Below are 5997 nucleotides of genomic sequence, written 5' to 3'. Positions count from 1 at the left end.
GCTACCAATCAGAGAGGAAGGAAAAAAAGGAGCAAGTGAACAGGTTTTTCCAGTTTTGCTGAAGCACAGACCAGAACAAAGGTGCTGTTTAACAAACAAATCATAACTCACTCAACTGAGACTTTGCAAATCAGCAAGAATAGAAAACTGGAATAGAATAGAAAACAGTGGCCAAATGAACATAGTACTGTTTTCCTCCTGTCAAGCAAGTCCTACAGAGTGGGTTAGATAAGCTAGCAAGGGGAGAATGCAAAGATTATCTGCAGTCTTCATGCAGAAAAAGGAAGCAAAAGGAAAATGAGTGTTTCTTTTGCTCCATCCTTTTGCTTAATTCATCAGCCTGGTGCATGTGCCCACCCTTGGCTGAACAGTTTTACAAACTACCCATGTCTAGTTAATGTAGCATGAAGCGATATTTGTAATTTTGAGGTTTCCAGTAAAATCTGGTTTGACTCACAATCACCTTAATTAGGGATCCTGTACATACTGGTCTGCTGAGTGTTGATCGCTTTTATAAACTTCTCCTTATTCATTGATTTGATGGATTTATTCTAACTACTGCATTTGATATATTTATTGACAAATTCTAGCCTCACTCTTCTTTAATAGATCTTTAGTTTCTAAATAAATTATGTTTGAAAAGCCATCTCTCTGTTTTGCCCCTATCTCCAAGCACTCAAGAAGAGGCTCACCCAAATGTCACTTGTCTGTCCAACTATTGCTATTTCTTCTCTTAATTACACACAATGTAATTTTTCTAAACACAAGTACTATGTGCACAAATAAACCCACCTACATCAGTAAACCAAAAGGTATGAGACATCTAATATATATATATAAAATGCAAGCCATTACAAAGAATCAGGACTTTGATTTTTCTGGCTACTTCCTTGACCAGCTCTGCAAGCCTACTGAGTTCTGATCTCTGCCTGGCTTCTTATTATCAAAAGCAAGGGTAATATCTCTATTTTCTCACTATGACTTCTGGACCCTGTCAGTAGGAATTTTCTAAAGCATAGGGACTCCATGTTGTTGTCAGGTCCTACTTCTGCCACTGCTTGCTCTTCACGTTTTCACATGATCTTCCATCATTCAGCTTTCATTGTAAAAGCAGTGAGGTGGCAGACCTGCAGGAACCCATTGTATACTCCTTCTGCCTCTTCCTCTGCTTTGTCTAATGAATAGTAATGTTGAATTGTGAGGTTTTTTAAGGTAATTTGAACTGTACTGCAATGAGAAAAGAAAAAAAACAGCACTGTTTGGATGAAACATTTGTTAGTAATGACTGCATTTCTTGTAACATGTTCTTACTAAGAATTTCAAAATTTATTATGAGCATTAAAACAGCTTTCCAATATATCTATAAGGAAGATATTCCCAAAATCAGATAAAAACAAGTTTCAGAAGTGCTGAACTCTTGCAACTCCATTTTAAAGTGCATGACATCTGAAAATAAGGCTATAATTTGCCTGAAGGCATAATACTCAGCTGTCCTGATACCTAGTTTGATGATTAAGTCAGGACATTGTTCTTTGATTTGAAACTACTACTTGAAAGCGAGTGTAAAAGTCTGGTTTGTGGGTCTTCAGCTGTACTCTGAATTCACAGTAACTGCTGTAAAGGTAAAGGTTATTTTATGTTTTTGATTAGTTTCATGAGCTTGATATGTTTTCTTATCTGATTGAATAAAAGTCATACCAAGTCTGCAGATGGGGAAAATATAGTAATACTCTAATAGTGCTAAACCATTTTGCTTTAATTCTTCTACAGAATGTTTCAAATAGTAAACATTCCATACTCAACACTATTTTTTCCTCCAAAGGAAAAAAGAATCAGTTCCTTTGTAAAGTCCTATCCAAACAATTTCCATTAAGTTGTGCACAAAAGAGTCTTCTAAGCAGTAACCTTATTGCATGAAGTCTATTTAGAATTCTGTATAAAATGCATTTGGAAGTTTAAATCTAGTTGCCAAATAATAGATGAATGCTGTAGCTAAATGGTACTTTCAACAGAGAGCTTCCACTGGTCCAGCATTTTATCTGCTGTGCAGCTTCTCTGCAAATGACAGAAAAAACTGCTTTTGAGGACAGTCCCTTAAGCATCTGACACTCACAATAGGTTTGTTTCATTTTGAATCAAACCCGGGAAAATCTCAAAAACATATTCGTTTCTCTGCCATTTCACTCGTGCAGCATGCCACTGCTTGAACCACTCCTTGGAATAGAAATTCCTTCATCTAGCTTGTAATGGTGCACAAATTTGGTTGCCCAAAAGTTGACTGGCACTGGAGACATGTACACAAATATTGTTTATCCTCCTCTTTCATACATTACCTTGAGCTTCTTCATTCCAACAGCCCCCAAAACACCCTCAGGCTCTGACGCAAATATCAGAAAAAACAGGTCAGTTTTATCTGAGCTGTGGTAGCAAAATTATAGCTCCAGTTAAATACTGTTATCACTGTGATTTTAATCAATGGAAAAATGATTTTTGGTAAGTGTAGGGGAGAGGCAGTGATTGAGGACTTATGTAGTCTTATTTGACTTGTGTGACAGTCAAGCAAGAAAACAGATACTTAAATGCTTAAACAGCAGTTAATAGAAAAAAATATACTTACATTACTCAAGAACCCAAAAATCTAAAAAATTGAACTAATTAAATTTGCATTTTATAAATTTGTCCCATGTAATTTTTTATTGCAACTTGGCCTTATACACATTTCTTTCACTCTCTTCTCTCTCCTTCCTCTCCTTCAAGGGTGAGGAAACCACTGTACAGTTTAGAAAGCTGTACGATGGCTGTGCATTACTGCTTGGTCAGAAACAGACAGGATTTAAAGGCCACAGGTCCCATAATGCCTGGCAAGTCTTTCCATAGGTCAACTAATGCCTAGCAAGTCTTTATTGTCCCCATAACTGCAGTTAAGACCTTCTCACTTGTATTAATTCAGTGTAACTGCTCCATAAACTGGTTTGAACAATTTCTGTATCTACGAAATTTTGTGACTACAAAATATCAAGAGAAAACAATTAGCAAATCAAAGGGCATACCCTCAAACTGGACCTACCATTAACAGAATAGCAGATAATGAATTTGAAAAAGGTGATTGGGGAAGCAGAACGATTGTAAATCTGAGTCTAGTGTGTGCAACTTACGTTACTGAGCTCTTTTATGTATGTGTGTGTATATATAATACATATAATAAATATATATAAAAATATACACGTGTGCATGTGTGTGTGTATGCATATATGTATATATTCACCATTATAATTTCAGGAGGAATTCAGCTGAATAGAAACAGACTACAGTCATTTAAGCAGGTAGGAATACAGACGTGAGGTCCTGATACATCCAGATTTGTGAAAATCTGACAGGGGTTACTTCATTGCATAGCTAGGCAAAACTTCATTTGCATCCATTGCAATTTCTGTAGAGTATAAAGGAAGTTTTCACTGCATCAGATTCCTTGGCTGAGATATTTGTTCATCCTCCTTCAGAGGGAGAGTGCCACCTACTGAGGCATCTCCTTTATGCAGCTCCCTTGAGCCTTGTCTGACTCCTGGATTGACAAATCCACTCAGAGAGGCTGTAAAACTGAACAAGGTTTTAACAGGAAGAGCAGCTGCTACAGATGTGGATTTCTTATAAAGACTAGTTGCATGTAAAGGACCAGGCCAAAGACAATAAGTAACACCACTGACTTGTACAAGTCAGTGCTCCAGTTTTTAAAGAGATTAAAGACAACCTCTCTCTGTGTTTCTTCATTCCTAGTTAATCTTTGGAATTGAGGCAATGTTATCATTTTGTAACTCTTAGGAGTAGCATTCTCTGATGGGACAATCCAATTTCACTGCTGACTACTAACAATAGACTTTCCTATTCATTCCCCCTTCCTGTGTTAATGCTCAGAAGATGTTCAACTAATCTGTTGACCCACTGAACAGTGTGAGCATCTGTTAACAGTCACCAAGAGTCTAACTTGGGCCAGTGATGACACAGCATTATTATGCTGCTTTGTCTTTATATATCTTCCTATTGCCTGGAACTTCATACTTTTTGTAAATTTTCTTGACTGTTGCTTTATTCAAATAAAGCAGTAGTTTGTGTCATGCCCAGAGCTACTGTCTCATATGATAATAAGCACATAAAATCAATTATTTTTGATATTTCATTGCTTAGTAGCAAAAGCTAGCACCTCTAAAACATCAAAGGTAGGTCAGAGGTGCTTATGTACCTTAGAGGTTTGAACAAACTGTATAAAAAATAATAATGTCAAAGTTTACAAGATAAATTACCATACACAGTCAGGGCATCAAGAGGAAAGGGAAACCAGCCAGGTTGTGTTTCATATCAATACCCCTGGAAAAAAACTGGTTTGATGTGTTTCAAAGCACAGGCACGTGTCCTGATGTTTTTGCTACAAAGGGGCTACACTGAAGAATCACACAGCCTAAATGTCAAATGTTTGGTAAAACAAGGAGTGAACAAAATTTCAAAACAACTTGCATTACTTGTCATTAGAAAAATATATTTGAAATAATTAAAATATATTTTCAAAAAGTTTCATGTTACACTTTCTTTGTTTCCTCTGAGCACATAGCAAGTTGTCTTAAATACTGTGCTGGTTTAAAGGTAAACCGGCAGGAGAAATGAATGCACCACAAAGGAGATTATAAATCAGAGTTACAATTTAGTAACAATATTACAATACATGCAATGGCACAAAGAGAAACTTGGTTTTAACCCACAAAACCCCAGAAGTGTAACCCAGCACCCTGGGGCACAAACACAAAGGGGCTTGATAGCTCCTGTGCTGAACTCTATGTGGTTCCCCCAAGTCCAAAGTAAAAGTCCAAAGTGGAAAACCTGTTGGTGCAGCTGACAGTTGCAGTCTGGTGGAGAGTGGTGGTCGCAGGCTGGTTGAAAGTGGTGGTTTCCTCCTGTCGAGGTTTTTGGTCCTCCTCTAGATCTGACAAGTGACTCCTTGAGGTCTTCTTACCCCAAGATATGTACCCCCAGGTCCAGGTGGGAGCACCCAGTACCACCCTCAGGGCAGGGAGTCACACAATGGGTGATCTGACTCTGTGAGTCATGGGGTATTTTGGAATTGTTGATGGCCCATTAGCAGATGTGACACCTCAGGCGGGGTGTGAAGGTGCTAGTGACTTCCTGGAGGGGAGTTATCACAGCTCTTATCTCACAGATGTCTTTCACACCCAGCTCACAGCCTGAGGGGTCAGGTGTGCCCTGGGCAGCTGCTGCAAATGGTCCATTGTTCTTGGGAAATGAATAGAGGGGGTAGAATACACAGCTTTGATCACACAGTGATAAACTGGTCCCACCAGCTGAACTAGGACAAATACAATGGAGAACTGAAGGGTAGATGTTTCCACCCTTTCTGTCCCAGAAAGATACAGCCCATGTATCTTATATTGGCTTATGTCCCGCAAATCTTTGTTGGTGCCAGTGGGATTAAATGCACCCTAAGCAAATTTACCAACACGACTAAGCTGAGTGGTGTGGTTGACACACTGGAGGGAAGGAATGCCATCCCAGAGGGACCTGGACCAGCTTGAGAGATGGATGTGTGTGTACCTTGTGGAGTTAACAAGGCCAAATGCAAGCTCCTGCAAATGGGTAGGGGCAATCCAAAGCACAAATGCAGGCTGGGTGGAGAATAAATTGAGAGCAGCCCTGCAGAGGACTTGGCAGATGAGAGGCTGAACATGAGCTGGAAATGTGCAATTGCAGCCCAGAAAGCCAATCATGTCCTGGGCTGCATCAAATGCAGGGGGACCAGCAGGGTGAGGGAGGGGATTCTGCCCCTCTGCTCTTGTGAGATATCACCTGGAGTGCTGCACCCAGCTCTGGAGTCCCCAGCACAGGAAGGACATTGACCTGTTGGAGTACAGAGAGGGGTCACAAAGATAACCAGAGGGATGGAGCCCCTCTCCTAAGAAGGCAGCTGAGACACTTGGGGTTGTTCAGCCTGGA

Source organism: Pithys albifrons, chromosome 2, assembly GCF_047495875.1.
Source record: "Pithys albifrons albifrons isolate INPA30051 chromosome 2, PitAlb_v1, whole genome shotgun sequence".
Classification (NCBI taxonomy): Eukaryota; Metazoa; Chordata; class Aves; order Passeriformes; family Thamnophilidae; genus Pithys; species Pithys albifrons.
The sequence above is the reverse complement of the archived record's forward strand: the minus strand, read 5'-3'. Positions refer to the sequence as shown.